A 19,428-nucleotide genomic window follows, 5' to 3' on the forward strand; every position below is an offset into this window, starting at 1 on the left:
GAGCCGTTTAGCGAAGCAATGGTCGAAATGTTTCTTGCTGTGCCCGCCTAGACACGTAGCCTGTCTACAAAAACGACAAGCGCCTAGATGTGACAGTTTCCTTCAAAAGAAAAATTGTTCCGCATACAAGAAAGCACCACGGTTGCTCGTTTGCGGCGTTGGGACGTTAAATCCGGCTGTGTTTATTACACTACGCTCGCATTGCAGAACCCGCCGCGGTTGCTCAGTGGCTATGGTGTTGGGATGCTGAGCACGAGGTCGCGGGATTGAATCCCGGCCATGGCGGCCGCATTTCGATGGGGGAGAAATGCGAAAATGCCCGTGTGCTTAGATTTAGGTGCACGTTAAAGAACCCCAGGTGGCCGAAATTTCCGGAGCCCTCCACTACGGCGTGCCTAATAATCAGAAAGTGGTTTTGGCAAGTAACACCCCGCAATTTTTCTTTTTTTACACATTGCAGAGGCTCTACATATGCACTCGAGGGTTGCTCCGAAAACTGCTTTGCAGAGGACAAGCATTAAAACCCGCCAAACATGTACACGAAGGCAAAAAAAAAAGAAAGGTTAGTTTTTCCTACAGTACGAATACGTTAACATCGCGGTACCACACGCGGAATGACGGCGCTGGAGAAAACGAAGTCTCAACATTCGCGACTCAAGTAATCGCAAGCGCAGCATTGCCCTGCCCTGCTACGCAGCTGGCCGACAGTGTGAAATCAACGGTGCACGGCCCAGCCCGAGTAATCAGCAGGGAAATGAAAATCCATAAGCGTAATAATTAGTGCGGCTTCTGCAAATGAAGTTCGAGTTAGATGCCCCCTCCCTTCCTCTGCGCCGGGGCGGTGAATTAGTGTAACTAAATACAAGAGAACGCAGGAAAGAAGAAAAAAAATGCTACGGTGCGCTCAAATTTGCCTAGGAGACCGCAGATGCGTCATAATTAGTTCCGGCGCTCCCTTCTTTTTATGTTACTAATGTTCCCTTCGCGTAAGCGTCGTTGCACACAGGACGGAGGAACGACAGAAGAGATTCTACAAAATATATATATATATATATATACCTGGTTGCATTGCCGCGTCGGCTGGCGATGTCAGCCAGCGTTTAATTAATGCGAGTTAATTTCTCCTGCTGTTTCTTTCTTTCCTTATCTCCCAGTCGGTGCTTCGGCGGAAGACCTCTCGGAAAAGTCGGTAATTTCCGCTAAAAGCCACGCAGTCTGAGTCGCTTATATCCTTTCATTTGACCGTTTTGGCGAAGCGTGAATGAAGCACAAAAAAAAAAGGGCTGAAGGTATGCAAAATCATAAAACGATTGCGAGCTTTCAGGTTTTGAAGGAGAAGAAAATATGGGATCCCGTGGAAGAGGGACGAGGCTGAATTTCGCGAAACGAATGTACCCAATAACAGCGAGATGACGATTCGTATGAAGGCCAGGGATAAGTTCAATACTTTGGGGACTGTGGGAGATATAGCTTGCGAAGCTTTGTTCCTCCTGGAATAACAACAATCGAAAGCGCAATGGCGCGGATAATACGATTCGACGGTGCAGCGTTGCCATTCTCCTTTTCGTGCATCTTTTTTTTTTCTTTTTTTGAACATTTCCTGCCTCTAGTATAGAAATAAAGGAGCTCCTTACAGGAGATACTTCATGTTTATCTTTTTTTCTACTTCCCTTAGCAATGCCTCACTTACTACGTCCCTGAAAAAAAAAATTACCGACGATTACGTTACTTCCTAATGCGAAATTTGAGCGCAGCAAATAAGCTGTTTCACCTTTTCGATAGATTGAGGCAAAGAAATCGAGCAACACATGTATGCGCTATCACAGAATTTTTTTTTTATTTTTCACACGTATTCCTTTAACAAAGACTCCACTAACAGTTCTTGACAGTCATGAAGGAAGCTTTGTGGTCGGAGAAATAGACTGATATATGTTCGACTTGGTACACCAATGCTTGATTCTCAAAGACGAGATCTATACAAGTGCCTCGCGAGGTTGTCACAGCCGTGGGACGCGTTACGAGCGAGAGCAACGGGATGTTCTCCCGCATAAATGTTAGGAAATTGCTGTTTGTCTTTATGTCAAGCCGCCACCGATCTGGCTCTCTGATTGCCACCGCACAGGGCGAACGGCAGCGGCAATTTCGGCTCGGGCGGTGCACATATACAGATCCGCCGCCACCGATCTGGCTCTCTGATTGCCACCGCACAGGGGTTGCATTGGAGGAGGAGCGAAGAAAGGAATTAAGTTCGAGCCGGCGCTTTTACAACCGGAGACTCGCAGGAAGAGGGGGGAGGGGGGCGGTGTGTACACCCAGCGGCAAACGATGGGGGCAGAAGCGCGCGCAGCAAGCGGACAACACGATAAAGGGAGGAGGGAAGAGATAGCAGCGACTGACTGATGCAACTGAAGAGCACCCTATCCGCCACACAAGAACAGGGGGGGGGGGACCCTTTCCTCCTCTTTCTGCATGGCGGCGACGGTGTTCTATGCAGTCACGTTATCTTGACTCTCTAGCGGCGACAGCGGCATCCAGCGGTATCAGTCGGTCGCTGCTAGCGCTGGGGGGATGAAAGGGGGGCGGAGCTGGTTACGAGGCCGACGACGACGCGAAACCCAGGAACGGACGCCAAAGAGCTGCGCTCTAAAATATCTGATAAAATTATCCGGAAAGCGTACGCCTATAGGAATAATTATGCTTCCTGGTACACTCGCATAGATTCTTTCCGTTGCACGAACAAATCCCCTGGGAGGTAGAGGCTGGCTGATCGCTTAGTTCTGAGTGTGTCCAACGAACTCGGCCTCAGACAAAAAAGAAGCAGTGAGGGCGAAAGCGTGCATGTCTACGACATGAAGTACGCACACAAGACTGACTATTCAACCATATAAAAAGAAAAAAGGCGCTCACAGGCCCGCAACAACCGAACAGCTATGCGGATGTATATGCTCCATAGGATGTCTTTTGCAAAAAAAGGCTTCATGATAAGTGTTTTATTTCTGACGCCATATTGCTATTTGTATTTTGAATTTGTAGCGATGTTCTGGGAGTTTCTTTGCAATGTTCCGTCATTTAGACTGTTTTGCAGATGAGTGTAGGCTGTATGCATATCCAAAATATATATATATATATATATATATATATATATATATATATATATATATATATATATATATATATATATATATATGTATGTATGTATATATATATATACATATATATATATATATATATATATATATATATATATATATATATATATATATATATATATATATATATATATATATATATATATATATATATATATATATAATACTGAAACGCAGGCACAATAGAGCATTGTCCTAATGTTCTCATTTGGCAACACATTCCAAAGTGAAAATTGCTAGATCATGGTCATATTCACTTCTGAGCTTCTTGCATCAAGTGCCGGCAGTATTACACATCAAGATGAGGCTCACTTCATCATCCAAAAGTGGTTAGGGCACGCCGTCATCCCGATAAGTAGCAGATTTTTTTTTATGTCTTCTGCAGGACGAAGGCATAGCGATCTACAATTACCCCTGTCTTTCGCTAGCTGATCCCAACTAGCGCCTGCAAATTTCCCAATTTCATCACCCCACCTAGTTTTCTGCCGTCCTCGACTGCGCTTCCCTTCCCTTGGCCCCCACTCTAGGACTCTAATGGTGCAGCGGTTATGTGCACTACGCTTTGCATAAACTGCCCAGGTCCGTTTTTCTTCTGTTAATGTCACCGTGAATATCAGCTTTCTCCGTTTGCTATCTGATCGACGCCGATATTTTCCCGTTTCTCAACTTTTCGCCTAACATTCGATTGCGATAGCAATTATATGGATACTACAAGCGCATTTCTGCCGTCGGTGACTCCGTCACGTCGACGTCACCCTCACATCGTCGTTGTTATATGGATACCACAAGGGCATTTCTGCCGTTGGTGACGCCGTCACGTCGACGTCACCCTCACATTGCCGTCGTTACTCTAACGACGCCGTAGCCATGCACTTCCGTAGAAAGTCAAAGGGCGATAACATCGTCGCAGCGCGCCGGATGCTGCATGTGCCAGTGAAAGCGTGCGAGGGTGAGCCACCGATCGCGGCTCAATCCCGCGCACGGAAGGGTGGAAAGTTGGGAGGAAGCACGCCGTCTTCCGTCGCACGCAAGGCTTCGGGGGGAGGGCAGAGGGGTGGGGGGTAGCGTTCTACTCTGGGCGGCCGCTACAGGCGGCCGCGAACGCCCGCACATCTGCTGTATCTTGAAAGACATTCGCGACGGGAGAGAGTCCGCCATTCGCTGTGTTTTCACAGCATAGTTGGCCTTGATGCGAGAGGCATCACGAAGGTCAATTCGCTCACTGCTGCTGCCGCGCTTCCTGACTCCAGCGTTTTCACAGAGAGTTTCCGCGGTCATCGAGTGAGACGCGTTCATATTTGCTTGTGCGCGTGTGGCCCCATGCTTGTTAATTTAGTTTGTATGCCTGTGTTTACAAGTTGATACGGCCGATAGCACTGTTATCCTTACTTCGTATAGTTGTCCACTAATTTCCTGTCGGAATCGAGGCTTCGCTGTTCGGGCGAAACTGCTACTTGCGTTCAATCACTGTTTGCGCGGTCCTTAACTTATTCTTGACCTCCCTTGTTAACCGTCAAGTTTCTGCCCCATATATAGAGTCGGTAGAATGCAATGACTGCATATTTTTCTTTCCAATGAAGTGGTAAGCTTCGATCAGGATGTGCTAATGCCTGCCGTATGCACTCCAACCCATCTTATTCTTCTGTAAATTTCCTTCTAATGGTCAAAGTCTCCTATGAGTAATTGACATAGATCAACGGAATCTAAAGCTGGCAGTCAATCATGAATCATTGTTCTCTTGCCAGGCTATTGAGCATTACCTGACCTTAGGCATATTACCCTTCAACCCTACACTTAAACATTCTTGGTTAAGGTCCTCAATCACTTGTTGTAATTCACCTTCACTCTTGCTGAACAGGACTTCCATCTGCGAACGGAAGGTTGTGAAGCTATTCGCTGTTTACCCTAACTCCTGAGGCTTCCAATTCTAATAGCTTGAATACTTATTCCAATCACGCAGTAAATGATTACTGTGATGATGAGTAATCTGAATGGAGAAATTGTACCTCATTGTTTTACCTCTTTTTTGATAGGTTGTTTTTCCAACATTTCTTGCGGAGAAGCGAGGTGGCTGTGAAATCTTTGCCGCTTTTTTCCAATATATTCCCTTAATATTCCTTGATTACGCAATGCATCCATGGCCTCTAATATCTCTACTGAATCAAGTGCCTTTTTATTATCTATGAAAGTCATATAGATATGCTTTCATTGTAATCCGCAGATTTCTCAATCACCTGATTGATGGCATGGATATGATTAATTTTACAATATCCTTTCCTGAAGACAGCCTGTTCTCATGGTTGGCGGAATTCATGTGTTGTCCTGATTCTACTGGAGATTATCTTGGTGAATATTTGACACAATACTGAAAGCAAGGTACTAGGCCTATAATTGTTCTTCACCCTATCCCTTCTTATAGATTGGCATAATGTTGGCCTTATTCCAGCTATCTGGTACATTTCAAGTCGTGAGGCATTTCATATAAAAATATCGCAAGCTCCTCAGGCATATCTCTTCCATATTTGATTAAAGTGGCTGTTATTCCATCTTTTCGTGCAACAAAATGCTCTCTGGTACACTTGAAGCCATGAAGGATAGCTAATAAAGAATAGCACGCTTCTCAATGATATCTTTTCCATCTTTCATTAAACTGACTGCTATTCAATCTTCTCCTGCCGCTTTTCCCTGGGGTGTGTCTTGTATGTCGAACTTTATCTTATATAGTAGAAAGAGCCTCTGTATCTTTTTCACAAATACCTCCAATGAACATTGCATGGCTGCTCTAGGTACTTTACAGGACAGTACAGAATTCTTCTGCTTTAACTACATTATCGAAATTGCTGAATGCATTTCCATGCTTTAATTTCAATGCATTCATCTTGTCCTGTGCTATACCATGTTTCCTTCCCACTGTTATCAAGCTGCATTGATTTCTTACTGCTTCCCGAGTCTTTCCTACGTTACAATTTGGAATGTCGCTTACTTTATTCTTCTTGATTCCGCGAATTCTATCTGATCGCCTGCGTTAGATATTTTCATGTTCTATCGTTCTTTTATTGGGTCGTTTGTAACTTGGGAGAGCTTAGCTACTGTTTGCCTCGATGTCTTACCTCCCAGGTATCTACTACTCGATGGTTTGTGGTAGGTGGCAGAAAAAAAAACAGGAAGAGATAAAAAAGATCCACGAATTAATTATTTTTGACAACGCCGAAGACACGACATGTGCAGGTTAAAGCGGGCACCCGACGTCTTTAACCAGAACATGCCGTTAAGAATGGCAGAGGTTTTAAGATATGCGCCGTCAAACTATCGTAAAAAATTCACTATTGTTTCAAGTTAATTTTTAACAAAATGCTTTTTTAGGCATTGGCTCACAAATTTAATTGCAACGCCCACGCGTTTCGTCGCACACTTCGGCAATGAATATCTCGAAACTGGTGTCATCCTCAAAATTAATTTGAAGTGGTTACGCCTTGAAGAATCATCGGCTACAATTCGCAAATTTCAATACGTGCAATATGTGCCATCAGTTATCTAAATAAAAAAGTAATTAATGAATTTTTGTTCATCGATTTCCCGCGCAAGTAATCTCCGCCTCTTTGAATATTCCAGCGGTTTTCAGCCGCAGGAGATTTTTTTTCCCCAAAACCTACAGATAATCACTCGGTCTATGTATATATATAAAGTGAGTCTTCCGGGATCGGGTAGTTGAACAGACACTAGTAGGTTGAGGACGAAAAAAAAGACACTTTATTTCCTACGTTTCGGCAGGGGGCTCGGCCTTCTTCAGGGAAGTTGAAAAAGATTCCCTGAAGAAGGCCTGACCCCAGCCAAAACGTAGGAAATAAATTAGTCTAATTTTTTCGTACTTGCGTTATCAACCTACACACACACACACACATATATGTCTATATATATATATATATATATATATATATATATATATATATATATATATATATATATAAAATATATATATATATATATATATATATATATATATATATATATATATATATATATATATATATATATATATATATATATATATATATATATATATATATACACACATGCCTGTGGCAACATAATCTCGACCCTACTGCTAACCATAGGGACCGCGCTGCGTCTGTGATCGTTGTGCAAGAGAAATTGAAATGCATTTTCAGGCAATGTTGGACTCTGGATTAAAATTACACGTTTCACAACAAAGGGCTAAACATATGTCACTTCTTCAGGGGCTGTGCCATGACGACGCACAAAAAATAAACCGCATAACTTATGTCATGAAAGACAGGTCAACTCCTCCGAACCTGTATAAAATGGCGTAGGGTGGTGAATCGAATACACTGGCAGATAGTTCGCCAGATATGCCGCAGAAAATTTCACTACCAGACCAGTGTACACCGTAGTAGGAGCCGTTAGTTGATCTTGATTAGGGAGTATAATACCGCAAACGCTCTTTCATGACGCATTCGTAGCTCCAGCAGAGATTGGTTGCATTTAATAGTCGGCACCCTGCAATTCAGTTAAAGGAAAGTGAACGCAACAATCTCATGGAAGTTATTGTGCCGCCACGCAGATATGTTACTTTGTGCGTTCAGGCAATAGAGAATTTTAGTTGGTTTTCAAGCTTACATGCGTTTGCGAAATTCTAGGCTGCCGGAGAAATCTATGGCAAAAAGAGGAATGCTGGTAGCGGCATCTAGTGACGCAGAGTTTAACCAAAGAGCGGGCAAAGATATTAGAGTGATGGCCCGCATTACACGGCTTAAGTGCAGACCTAAAGCATCGGTGGGGCCATTACCGTTAATGTGAAGTCCTTGCATGATTTTTACTTCGACGAGAAGAATCGGAGGAGTTAAATGTTTTTTTTAAAAGCGCAATGTAGTTGCACAAACTGTCACCAGAGGTCGCTACCAGCTGTGCTAAAAGAGTCCACAAATTGGGTAACATGCTAAATTGTAAATGGTGGAAAGTTTACGAATACCTAACTAATACCATGGTACATCATAATGTTGACTTCACCAGACGATGTTCCATTGGTTTGTGGCACAATGAAATCACTTTGGTGCAGGAACAAGCAAGAAACCAGGCCCCTGCGTATCAGAAACACGCTGTGGGTGCATTCTTACATCTAGATGTTGTGGCATTTAACGTGTATAGACAAGATACTACTGCCGGTACACAGCAAACTGTTGCAACTTTTGCAGAATCGTGAAGCCTGTGATTTGACGAAGAGACGCTGTGCACACAATTTCTGGGCACGCCACAAACACGAATGCTTTCGCCATACTGATGGCCGCGAAAACGTTTCGAGCAACATAGCAAAAAGCGCTGGCATCCGGCTTACTTTTTCGATAAGAACGCTATAGAGCTACGAGAATCTCGTATCAGAAGCTCCCGAAGCGGGCAAGCGGGAGTAAAAGCGTAATATTGAAACGCCCCAAGCACTACTGAAATTGTTAGCTTGCGATGTGGCAACGCACTCTTGGAAACCGTCATTCAAGTACAAGTCTCCAACTTTTCTTTCTTTCGAAGGCAATGCGTAGTCAATAAATAAAAAGTTTAAAGGAATGTAGTCCGAGCATCGGTTTCTTCTGTGTGCGTCTTAGTAACATTGGATTCTTTGCAAATCTGCATTCCATTGACATCAGGTTGACCGATAACAACAGGTACACTCTTACACTGAGTGAGAAATGCTGCTCGAAAAGCTTGTTGGGGTTCTCCAGTGTTCATGAATCTTTGCCTACAGATGGATGCTATACGACAGAAATAGAAAAAAAAAAGGAAACTTGCCATTCTTATCAGAAAGATGACATCGTTATAGGGATTACGTTCACTGCGAGTCCTATACTTGTAAGAAAAATCCAAATAAGACTGTTGCTCTCTAACTGCGTTGCTACGCTACTGTGTGGCAAGGGGTGTGTGTAGGCGCTTCGACCAAAGCAATGTAAAAAAAAAAGGGAAAAAAAGTCAGCACGAATACTTTTACTCGCAACACCGAGGTATGACATTCTTTGGCGCAAGTGCACCATCACCGGAGCAGGAATGTGAAAAAGTTTCTGTCACCAACATACTTATTTCCTTTTTATACTCGCTTCTGTTATTTTTTTTTTACTCATACCGTGCATCCCTCCTTTTGTGTTCACCCTATCGCAATGCTGTCGTCACAAACGTGTGGACGGGTCCACGCGTTTAGAGGTAAACTGAAGTGAAAAAGAAAGGAGGGGTTAGGCTGCGTTTGTAAATTACACTTGTGCAACACCTGCAGAAGCCGCCTATAATGTGAGAGAAGGCTTCGTAAGCCGGAGAAGTTCAAATACGAAAGGCAGGTGGTGACGCCACCTTCAGGTCCCCGCACCAGTTTGCCGTGACGTCATGCATTTTGAGAGCGTCTGTTCGTGCCCCAATTATTTTTCTTTATCGGTAAAGATGGACCGCATTCCATCTTAAAGGAGTACGATTTCGGGAACCAACTTAGAGCCATAAGTGCCCAAATACGAAGAAGGTACTTTTTTTCGTAATCTTAGAGACAAGTATTCATACATCACTTATTCTATTACTGCAGTAACCTTTACAAGCTCCCCTCATGACTGCAACATACATGTAGTATGGAGTCAGATGCTGGGCTGGTGATTGTAGCTGATTATACATGTACAGATAAGCACGCACTGTATCTCATACCATACCGAACGCGTCCAAACAGCCACGTTACGCTAAGTGGAACATGTGAGACTTATCAAGACACGTATTTTCAATGAATGCACGAGTTGTTTTCTTAAAGATTGTTAGGCGATCGCGCCTTCAATGCCAGGTGTAGATCCTCCCGTTTCATCTACATGGCGATTTTCGCTTTAATGTGCTCCGAGATTGCGCTGTTTCGGAAATAGAAGACTGCTTAGCGGGTGATGGGGGCGAAGGTAAAACAGTGGTCCTGGAAGAAGGAACGTTAAAGAAGGAAAAAGAAGAAAAATAATAATAATATTTGGTGTTTTACGTGCCAAAACCACTTTCTGATTATGAGGCACGCCGTAGTGGAGGACTCCGGAAATTTTGACCACCTGGGGTTCTTTAACGTGCACCTAAATCTAAACACACGGGTGTTTTCGCATTTCGCCCCCATCGAAATGCGGCCGCCCTGGCCGGGATTCGATCCCGCGACCTCGTGCTCAGCAGCCCAACACCATAGCCACTGAGCAACCACGGCGGGTAAAGAAAAAAAAAATTGAGGAAAAGGTGCACTTCTTTTTATTATGTATGGAAAATATGAGTATGAGAAAAGGTCTAGGGAAAGATTTTCTTTTCTTTCTTCTACTGCGGTAGCATGAACCAGTCTCAGGCGTCGCAATTTCGAATAGTACGGTTGCTTCAGACACATTCCTAAAGCAGGGCTGGGGCTGAGAAATTGCATTGCCGGTGGCACGTTGCAAGGCTACGTTTCTGCCCGCAGCTATAGCAAGACTACTTATTATCATCTTTTTTTTTCTTCTCCATTGTAAACGTTCCTGCGCTCCAAAAAGCAGGGGAAAGAAGGCAAGAAAATCATTGCGATGAGACTGAGTAAGAGACGCCAGCAACGCTGATAGCTCGCTGCCCCATAAACACGGCTTGAAAGTGCCGCCGTCTTCCTTCCCAGCTGCCGCGTCGCACACAATTCGATCTGCGAGGGCCCCCCTTATACATGCCGGCTCGTCGAGCACCTGCTTTCCGGCACGAGAGGCCCGCGCGGAAATTCGATGGGCGCAAATTCAATACAAATCCTGACGTGCTTCCTTGCCAGCCTTCCTTCCTCACCCATTTCTTTCTCCGCCTTCCCGGGCCTTCATTGACGCGTCCACGGCTGCAGTTTGAGGGTGGCGTCAATCGAACGGTGTGTGACGGACAGTGCTGGAAACGCACAGTTCCTTCTTTACACGCAAGATAGTCACGACGTAGGTGCGCGAAGTTGTATTACATTGTTTTAAAATCATAAGAAGCCAACAAACACTGACACCAAGGACAACATAGGGGAAATTACTTGTGCTTAATAAACGAAATGAAGAAACGATAAATGAATGGAAATTAAAGTCGATGAAAAAACAACTTGCCGCAGGTGGGAACCGAACCCACAACCTTCGCATTTCGCGTGGGTTCGGTTCACACCTGCGGCAAGTTGTTTTTTCATCCACTTTAATTTCCATTAATTTATCGTTTCTTCATTTCGTTTATTAAGCACAAGTAATTTCCCCTATGTTGTCCTTGGGGTCAGTGTTTGTTGGCTTCTTATGATATGACTAATAAAAAATCGGGCCCCTCGGTTAACCCCCTTTCTTCTCGTTTATTGTTTTAAAATGTAATTATGAAATACACAAATGTTTTCACGGCGTTGTCGTCGGTATAACGCACACAGGCCTTTCTGGCGCTGTTGGACCGCCTCGACGATCCGCCGCTCTCGATACACACGACCGTCACGCCTAAATGTATGTCAGAATGCACTGTTGAAATTGCTACGTTCGAGTAAACTGTTGGAGTGACGGCAACACCTGCAGAACTAACCGCGAATAATTCAGAGTATCAATGCACGAGCGCTTAGGGTATGCATTACACGACCGCGAAACTCGTCGGCGGTTGGAACTATTCTCATCGCTCAAGACTGCATAATCGCGATGCATATTACCATTGAGGCAATGCGCGCATACTTCGTGCAGTTCGCCCGGACCCGTTCCCTCCATGTCACCGTTCCTTGTGCTGGAAGTCCCAGCACAGCATTCAGTGCAGCCTTTGTTTACTGCACTTCACTCTGGTTAAGGTTCGCTCCCGCGACCGAGCCGTTGATTCCCACGTGATGTTTGGGCCATCCTCTATACACCCCGCAACTCCGGCATTTCGGAAAAAAAGTGTGACCGTGTGACCACCGTCCGCAGTACAACTTCGCTCGCTCCTCTTGCTTCGCATCCACTGCATTATTTCAATGATGTGGATTATATCTATTGGCGCTGCGGTTGTGGAGGAATGACACTACGATTTAAGATCTTACGCGTCACAAAATCTACGCCCACAGAAGCCGCGGTTCAGCCCGATGCACTTTAGTTAATCGATTCAGAGAGTCGTGGTGAACGTGCCGTGTTCTGAAACTCAACGCTGACATTCCAGAGTGTGCAGATGGTGGTTGTCCGTAACGGATCCCTCGACCAGTTGCCGCACACAATTCTAAAACTTCACCCTGCGAACGAAAGGTCGCGAATTTTCTGTTCAGGGGTTACACGGCCACAGTGAGATCGCTGCCTGCGCCACAGGGTCCACGTGTTTACCAGCGAGTCTCCATTACTTTGTCAAGCAGTCCCTTACGACATCTACCCCGGACCTCGACCGTCATGTTTAATGTCGGCGAAACATTATACAATACATTAGAAACGGCCGCTCTGTGTTCATTTCTCCGCTTACAATGGCACAATTCGTTCCGGCAGAAAAAAAAAAGTGTTCCGAGTCGCTCCGACATTTAGTTCGGAGCGGCTCCGAGATTTGACTGGGACGTGGTAAAATGACGCTGGCAACTTCTGTCTTTAGTGCGGATGCCTGCTCTGTGGTTTTTCCGCGCCCGAGTGCTCCCGAATGTTATCCATCAGCACGTTTTTAGGACGGTCTAGTGCACTCTATACCAATATTGTGACTAACCGGCTGGGACGTCCAGCTGTGGGCTTTGACGCAAAGCAGCTTTTTTATCTGGCTGCTGATACCTTTCGTACGTGAGTGACCAGTCGACAGTATGTCAGCTGATGCTATAATTTGGATCGCGGCCTGTCATGCTTCCTTTTAAAAAGGCACGAAGAGCTTGAATACTCGTAACTCACCATGTCTTCTTGTTTTCTTTGCAGCGATGAAATCGACCGGGCGAGAAGTAAAAAAAAAAAAAAATCTTCAATGCAAGGGCGTGGCAACACGGGCTGGATGCTTGCGCCGCTCTCTTACGACCTGTAGTTGTGCTGAAGAGTTCTTTTTTTTTTGTCAGCGAGATGCCTAGTGAGATCCAAACTACACAAAACAATCGTCTTGCTTCCGTTCCCTCAGATCGTCAAAACAAACTTGAAAAAAGGCGAAATGTTCGCTTCAAAAGCCGGCCGCGTATCACTGAGCCGGGCAGAGAACTCGACGATGGTAATGGTGAGTAATGTCAGCCTGCAGACGACCTAGCTTTGCAGAAGTAGCACGATGACACCAACGATTTCTTCACCACGACGCCGCGTGAAGCTTAGGAGATATCTGTTTCCCCGCTGCGAAGTGTGCACAACAGGGCGTGTTTGACTGAGCCATCCATGTTGTCCCGTGCGACTTCGTGATTTCTTTCTTTTTTGCAGGTGAGTACGCTCATGTTTGCACAGGCCGGCTGCTTCTGCACGTGTCGTTTCCTTCGCATCTTGGAGAATAAATGCGATGCAAGGGCAGCAGAAGCCGAGACGTCATCGTTAACGACTTCCTCCAGGAACCCGAGAAGAAGGTTTCCGTCCTTTTGAGAACTTGCGCCTGCAGAGCTTCCGTGGTAACCTGGAACGGACAAACAGACGAACATTGCATTAATCAATATTCCCGAACAATACGAAGTATACCAGACAATGCAGCCAGAGTAAAGCATAGGTGAAATTTACTGCATAGCTTTCAATAAAAATGTAGAAATACTAGTACAATAGGATAAGAAAGTGAAAATAGAAAGGATAACTTTTCGCCAGGTGCCGACCAAATCAGCAACTTCCGCGCCTTACGTTTGCGCTGCATTATCACTTGAAATACCACCTAAACCGCGCTTCCGCCCAGTTTCTTGGGTGATTGTGTACTTGATATCCACGTTAACCAAACGGAGCTACAAATATGCTGAAAAACATGAGGATAACAAGGCAATAATGAAGGTCCGCGTGTTTTACGACCGAAAAAAAAATGATTTATACTTTTCGAAGAAACAAAGGCCCGATAAGACCCGTATAATTAATTCCGCAGGCTTCCTTCCTTCCTTCCTTCCTTCCTTCCTTCCTCCCTTCCTTCCTTTCTTTCTAGCTTTTTTCTTGCTTTCTTACATAAATGAGTGTCACTACAGTCTTGGTTACCTTACTTATTAGTTGTCGTTATTTATTGTTTTTGTTTCTTGCATATAAATTTTTTTGTCACCAAACTTTTCGCCCACACTCATGTAGAATAGCATGATAGGCGGTTCGCTACGGTAACATATCCAGTTCCCATTAAAGTACTGCTCTCTTCTCATCATCCGCACCTTTCTTTTTTTATCAAATTTTATTACCAAAATTAGTTTGATCATTCGAGGCGCATACTTTTGAAATGGCTGTGCGGCATCGCACTACAGATCCGCTAACAAAGCCTGCTGCCAAAGCTTGAAAGAAAGCTTAAGAAATCGCTGTTATAAAGCCAATAACAGGCAGTGTACCTTATATCTTCAATAACCACATCTAGGAAAATAATACGAAAAATAAAGAACCACTCCTTCCTGTGTTGTTACACTAATCTAGCTTTTTCCTCTGAGAAGCCTCCACAATGTAATCACTGCGGAGAACCATCATGGGCCTTCCACTAAACACTTCCCCGCCTTCCACCCAAGGAGCAAAGCTGTCCCGGCTGAACTGAACTAAGGCGCATGGCAAGTCCGACTAAATCTTACAGCAGGGAGCGACGTTCAGCCAACGAAGTTCAGCGAACAAAACAGGAGGTTCTTTGCACAGGCACACGAAAAGCAAATTTACTATGTACCACATAAATGAACTTCCTGCCACATTCTTTGTCACGTGTAACGACTCATGTATACTAAATGATTGCCGGATGAACCACGAGAGAGAACATGCACAAAAGTTTAGGCGACAGAATTTAAACAAAAGCAAACAAAAAAAGACCACAGTTTTCTCCTTAGAAACGATAGCAAAAAAAAAAAAAGAACGTTCGAGCGTTATGAAATTGCACAGGTGGCGACAGCTTGGCGCGGACCAGCACACAATGAGCGAGAGCAGTATAACGTGCCCTGACAGGAAGTTTCGCTGCATATTAAACTAAATTTTGGCCTTTTGATTGTTTTCGCAACACAAAAGAGAGCGCCAATGAAAGAAGCTAGGCCCGTCTTTTGAAGAGAAGCTCCCGACTTTGTCGACAGATTTTGCCCTCACGACCCGGGAAGGTCTTGTCCTATTAGCCTTCCTTTCAGGCCAAGCCAACCGTAGGCAAGGTCCACAAAAAAAGAAACGGTCCCTGCGGTACCAGCATTAAGCCACCGGACAAGAAGGAGATAGCAAGTGAGACACCTTGCTTTATCTTTTCAAACCTTTTCACCTTCCTGTCACTTTGTCTATGTCTGCCTCTCAATTTTTTCCTACTCTCAAGTTTGCTGGCATTCTCCTAGCATAATCTTTTCAAACAAAGCATCTTTGTTCCACTTATGTCCTGTTATATAATCTTCTAGCCGCCTTGCGTGTTTGTGTTTTTTGCCACAGCCAGTGATTAAACTTTCTAAAAAGAGCACCCTATGCAGACAGCCCAGCCATTAACTGCAGGCGTCCCCGCTTGGGCGGCCCAGAGGTGCTTGTTGCGGACAGACTTTCCACACCTTATATACGCAAATAGAGCGGGCCGGAAAGAAAGGCATTGTGTCTAAACTACGCGAATTCGTGGGTCACTTCGAAGCCATGGGAGAGTGGCAGCCCATTTCGTGTCAACGAAAGTGGCCCTCTATAGCGGGGCAATTTTCGGAGCTGATTGGGCGGGCAAACGTATTCAGTTGCGCCGCTGTCCACACGGCGACCGCCATCAGCTCGGCTGACAGGTGTAATAAATGCGTGCTTTAAGATTTCTCTTAATTCAAAGATGCTGCCGCTCTCAGTGCGAAATGTCGCTGGAATGCATGAGAAGAAAATTACACGTACAAATTGAGTCTAAAAAAAAGTTTTCGTAAATTACGACAATCGCTGAGAAGTGCCGGAGTGATGCATGCTCTGCATAAACAGTTATTACGCATACAGGCGTTAGCAATATGGTAGCAAACACCGAAATTTCCCAAACACCTGTAAGGGCTAAACATGCAAGCCCTTGATAAAAATGTCCGATGAGAATAACTGTTTTACAAAATAAGTAATTGTTATGTGTCAAGTTTCTGGATTCAAACTCACGCATTATAAAAGAAATTTGCTATTCCCTTTCATGTCGCTATCGAGTTTGAGGTAATAGTTCTGCGGAAACCCGCAAGGTGGAGAGGAGTAAATAATAAAGGGAAAATCAGACATCCACCGAGTGTACCAACTTTCGTGCTGCAATGGGGTTTACTCAAATTGAATGTGAGCTGACAGTGACTGCCCTTCTATTTTGTTTCTAATTTCACTCCTGCTCTTACAAAGTGTCATTAACTTCTCTGTATATGGTGCTTCTTATGTGCAACGTCCTCACTTGAACGTTTCTGCGAGATCAATGCTTTGACGTAATCCGACTTTTAGTGGCAGTTTATTTCGTTATTCTTTCCGTGCTTCTTTGAGTGTGCCCAACATTGATAAGTGCGCTGTTCGAGTAGGCTAGAACGAGCGGCCGAAATCACGCAGGATGCCGATCTCTTCGACACCCATATGAAAATAACAAAAAGTTGTGAATAACGGAGCCCACGTGGCATCTCTATACACTGACAATGTACCTTGTATGAACATGATCAGTTTAAGTATAAGAGAACTGACATTTGGCGAAGTTGGCTAAGCTTCGTCTGATGTACAGGGCAAGAGCACACCGACGGGAACGAAGAGCACAGGACAGGCGCTCACTCGCAAGTGATAAGTTTATGAAAGTCAACACATATTTTTACATAGGACAGGTCATATGACTCCCCCCCCCCTCCAAGAATGTGATACAACAAGCGTGGTATTGCAATCGGTAGTGTGCTCATACGGCTTAAACCTCAGCACTATACGCGCATGATTTTGCCTTATCTCTGTCATTGTTTTGAAGAAAATTTAATTCACTCTGCGATAACGACACTGTAGGGTGACCGATGCACAAATCCATTGCGTTCCAAATACGGAATGCTTCTATTGTTTCCGTCGCGAGCTGGTTAGTATGACGATGAATGATAGTACATTGCTCAGAACATGGTTTGCAGCCACAGCGTTAGTTAAATTTCCTTCAAAACGTTGACAGAGATTAGGCAGAACCATCCATCCATCCGTCCGCCCATCCGTCCGCCCATCCATCCATCAATTCTCTTCGCCGACCCAGGGGCCCAAATGGTATAGTATAGCTCGGGCCACTGTCATATGCTTGTGGTTGTGGTGCCATGGGGGTCGTTCCATCGCGGGTATTCCAGCTTCGTCATCCAGCTCGTCAAGCCATTGTCGTTCCGCCATCCACGTTAGACACTCGTCATGCATTCGTTGTTACACCGGCGGTGTGATACCCCCGCGGCCACTCCATCGTCGTCACACCGGTCCTGTGACCCGAATCTCGTCGTGCCATTGTCGTCACACCGTTTACGCCGACCCAGTTTTCCATGCTGTCCTAGGCTTATAGGTATTTGCTCGCGATCGTGATTGCAACGTGTTCATTACGTCGTCGTCATTCCAGCTTTGTAATCCGACTCTCGTCATGCCGTCGTCGTCATATCATCACCGTCCACCAGTCACTATGCATTCGTTGTTTTACCATCGTCATACTTGTTTCGTCATTATCGCTCCACCTTCATCATACCGTTCTCGTCATGTCATCGTCTCGGCGTCATGGAATTACATCGTCGCCATAGGGTCATCGTCCCAGAGCCGTCTTCCCGCTATCGTCGTCATTCTAGTGTCTTCATAAGACTCTCAGGCCATCGTCATCATTAAATTATGGGGCTTTACGTACGAAATGCACATTCTCATTATGAGGCACGCCGTGGTGTACGACTCCGGAAATTCCGACCAATTGCGGATCTTTAACATGCACTTAAATCTAAGTACACGAGTGTTTTCGCATTTCGCTTCCATCGAAATGAGGCCGCCTTGGCCGGGATTCGATCCCGCGACGTCGTGCTCAGCAACCCAACACCATGGCCATTGAGCAACCACGGTGGGTATCGTTGTCATTGCATCGTCGCCCTTCACTGGTCGTCGTGCATTCGTTGTGATACCGCTGTCGTGATGCAGTCGGGGTCGTTTTATTGTCATCATTCCAGTTTTATCTGGCTGTGACGCTTTCATCATCATACATTCTTCGCGGTACAGTCGTCGCCACATCCTTGTGACCATGCACTTGTAGTCATAACATTGTAATCTCATCGTCATTGTCACGCTTTCGTTATACAGCCGCCATCTATTCAGCATCGTAATCTCATTGTCATCATGCCGTCATCGTCATAGCGCCTTTGTCGTTCCATCGATATCGTTCTTTCGTCGTCATCCTATCGTTGTCACTACGTCGTCGTCAAGAAGTCGTCATCATGCCATCATGATCATGGCCGACCTTGGCAAGTGAGTATCACAGCAAGTGGACCGATGCCATAGACAGTGTGTGTCGATGACATGTAGCCGAACCCCGGTAATCTCAGAATGACCGCAACAGATATGGCTACGTTACTTGAATGCTAATCATTTTACCGTTGACAGGCATCGTGAGATGGGTCCTGCCGGAATTTGTTTCAGTTCATCATCAAACAAAAAAGAAACGAGTGATGGTGCTCACAAGCAAAACTACTCTAGTATCCTCTTGTTTAAACTGAAAGAGAATGCAAGACATCTTTATTGGGCTGTCTGAAAGGTCAGCTTGTTTGTGTAAAGCTCCTTGCCTGGAAATGTGATGAAGCAGGTTCTATCCCTCCCTGCAGTAACAGTTACTTTACAGGCTTTCCTTTAATGTACCCCGTGTTTGTTCCTTATGCTGTCTCGTTTTCTTAGAATATCAGCTCTTCCTCTCGTCTCTTCAACTAGTGCACGTTGGGCACGTATTCAACGGCACTCGCGCACATTGGGAGCAGTCCCTGCACTTGGTCATACTATTGCAGTCATAAAGGTCGTATGTTTAATGGGTCGTACGTATTGACGTAAGGGTAGATGGTATCGTGCTCAGACGACACGTTTATCTTTTCAATCACATTCAACACTTTGCGGAGAGATTATATTTTCGGCGTTACTGATACTATATGTCCAACGTATCTATACTATACGTATACTATATGTCCATATATAGGCCAACGCGCAATACCTAGACGGTCACATTGTCGTAACACAAAAACTATAAAAGAAGCAGGAATGGCACACAGTCGACGCTAAAAATAATACCCTGCTTCTCCGATTGCGAACAG

General features: G+C 44.9%; 1 protein-coding gene across 2 annotated transcripts in view; it reads right to left on the minus strand.

Annotated features, from left to right (window-relative positions):
- The window catches only part of LOC142587736 (muscarinic acetylcholine receptor DM1-like), a 198,526-nt gene that overhangs the window by 74,535 nt on the left and 104,563 nt on the right, over positions 1–19,428 (minus strand). The window contains exon 3 of one of the 2 annotated variants that reach the window (XM_075698942.1): positions 12,983–13,673. The exons of the other annotated variant lie outside the window; for it this stretch is intronic. The gene's annotated coding sequence lies outside the window, so the exon portion shown is untranslated. The remainder of the gene's footprint in view (positions 1–12,982; positions 13,674–19,428) is intronic. 2 annotated transcript variants of the gene reach the window in all.

The sequence above is a fragment of the Dermacentor variabilis genome, chromosome 7, assembly GCF_050947875.1.
Source record: "Dermacentor variabilis isolate Ectoservices chromosome 7, ASM5094787v1, whole genome shotgun sequence".
NCBI classification, from domain to species: Eukaryota; Metazoa; Arthropoda; class Arachnida; order Ixodida; family Ixodidae; genus Dermacentor; species Dermacentor variabilis.